Source organism: Marmota marmota, unplaced genomic scaffold, assembly GCF_001458135.2.
Source record: "Marmota marmota marmota unplaced genomic scaffold, marMar, whole genome shotgun sequence".
Taxonomy (NCBI): Eukaryota; Metazoa; Chordata; class Mammalia; order Rodentia; family Sciuridae; genus Marmota; species Marmota marmota.
In genome coordinates, this window is record NW_026000022.1 from 877,289 (window position 1) to 879,650 (window position 2,362).

Genomic DNA, 2,362 nt, shown 5'->3' on the forward strand with positions numbered 1-2,362 from the left:
AAACTACAAAAACAGGTTGGAGATGTGGCTCAGTGGTTAAGCATCCCTGGGTTCAATCCCCAGGACCAAAAAAAGAAAAAAAAAAAAGTCTATATATGTTTACTGGAAATGCAATTATTTTGTAATATGTTCAGCCTGCAGTTGTTGAATCTGCAGATGTGAACCCACAGATAGGGGGTTTCCCTTTGGGAGATTTGTTACCTGAGAGATTTATCCACATGATAAAGCCTTTATTCCCCATACCTTTCCTTCCCTCACCCTTCATAACTTGTGAGGCCTCCACCTTCCAAACCCCTATCCCTCTGTTCTTTCTGGGGCTGAGGATGCGCTAAAGGCTTGAGCCACGTGATCCTCTTTAGTCTCTATTTTGTGGAACTCTAGTGCCTACGCACATAATTAAGAGGACTTTCCTCCTGTTAATCTGTTTTATGTCACTTTAATTTGCAACCCAAGGGACCTAGAAAGGTGGAGGGAAGCCCCCTTTCCCTCCCCTACATCATTTTGCTGGTCTGCTCTTGCTGGGCATTGAGGTTACCTCCTAATTAAAAGAAGATTTGCAAGAATTGTCCTTGTAGCTAGGTCGCCGCCCACGTCCACAGTTCTTTCCTTGGGATGGTTTCCCAGACCTGGAGCCTCTGCAGTAACTCAGACATCTGCTGCCGACCCAGCTGGGGAGGGGCTGTGCGTGAGATGTCTTTTCAGCACACTCATACGCAGGAAATTTAAGGAGGAATTGGGGGCTGCTGCTCCCTCAAGCTAGTCTTCTCTTTCCTCTTACAGCATGTGGCTTTTTAAAAAGGCTCCAGTAAGTTTCATCTGTTTCAATTCCATAGAGAAAATGATCCGCAGCTCAAGAACCCTACAATCATGCAAAAATGGGGAGGATGAGGAGAGCAGGAACTTTCGGGAAGTGTGTTCCACTCTACAGCTGCCCATGTGCCTGGCAGGCATTGAGCAGATCCTTTCGTGTTCTCTAGAATCCTTCTCACCCAAGCAAATGCCCTCCTAAACCAGGAAGAGCAGGTGGGTAAGCTCTACCCAGAGGCAGCTCCTGAGACCCACACAGGGAGATCCTCCCTTCCACAACCACAGAGGTGCTGTGTGACTCAGGGGAAGTGCCTTCCCGCTCCTGTGCTTCAATGACAGTGGACTCATTCAAGGGACATGCAGCCACGGAGCTGCCAGGCTCCAGTCTTGCAGGCTCTGCCAGTTGTTTGACATGGCGAGATCCATTTCTGGCGTGGGTGGCCTTCCCCTTTCAGCTGCTCTTTAGATTGCTGGGATAGGTGTCAGGTCTGAGATGTCCTTGAAGCAGGTCGGCCACATGGGGACCTGACAGCCCCTTCCCATCTGGGCCCTGAGTCTCCTTGCCTCTGAAGACCTTAAAAGGCTTTCAGGAGCCAGGGACTGGGTTCTTATCTCCTGGGCTGGGCCAGCGCTCTGGATATGCCTTATTTATAGCATGCTGACAAGTGCCCACACGGTTGGGGCATCCAGCAAAGCAGGCTGCCTCTGTGGCTGTGTCTCTGCTGGCCAGGCAGCAGGGTGGAAGACAGGACTCTGACACTGCAGGTAAGAGCCACAGTCTCCTGTCCCTTTCTCTCCCATGCCATCTTCCCACCCTGTGCTACAGCCAGGCTTGGACACTGGGCTATGTTGGCATCTCTGCAGAGGGAGTGTCCCACCCCTGGAAGGGAAGGCTTGGGCACTGTGCATGGGCAAATCCCAGCAGAGACCCAGGTAGCACTGGCTGCTGTCTCCCACCACCAGCAAAGCCCTCTCCCCGAGGCTTCAGGGACAGAACAGAATCCACCCTGCCCAGAGTTACCCAGGTGTCCACCTGGAAATAGAGAATGAGAGAGAAGCCCCCATGCATCTTGCCCTCTCTCCATGGGAATCAGTTTTGAACACTGGAAAACTGATTTTTTTTTTTTAATGGAAAGGAAAAGGAGAAGAAAAATTATAAAATAAACATCCAAAGCAGGGGGAAAAAAAATCACAGTGCACTCGAGATTTTTCTCTTTGACAGTATTTCCGGATGGCCTGGGGTGAAAAGGCAAATTACCAATGAGTCTGGTTACGCTGGGAAAGTATGTTTATACAAGATGACTTGTTACAGCTGATGGTTTGAAAGTCCAAAAAGCTGTTGCATGCTTTGAAAAGGAAAAGCGTGGATATTTCACTAATCTAGAGCTGGGCATACACTAAGATGCACAGTACTGAGCAATGCTCTGACCAATTGCATAAGATCTCACTACTGATAGTGTCATTTGTGACAGGAGGTTCCTGTATGTAAACATACCCCAGCCAGCTTGACTCAGCTCAAGGCTAAGGAAAGAAGGAGGGAGGCGGGCGGAGGTGG

General features: G+C 49.6%; 1 protein-coding gene across 2 annotated transcripts in view; it reads left to right on the forward strand.

Moving 5' to 3' along the window:
- Positions 1–1,429: 1,429 nt before the first annotated feature.
- The window catches only part of Fhl2 (four and a half LIM domains 2), a 72,515-nt gene continuing 71,582 nt past the window's right edge, over positions 1,430–2,362 (forward strand). For both annotated transcript variants that reach the window (XM_048810465.1, XM_015504976.2), the window contains exon 1: positions 1,430–1,572. The gene's annotated coding sequence lies outside the window, so the exon portion shown is untranslated. The remainder of the gene's footprint in view (positions 1,573–2,362) is intronic.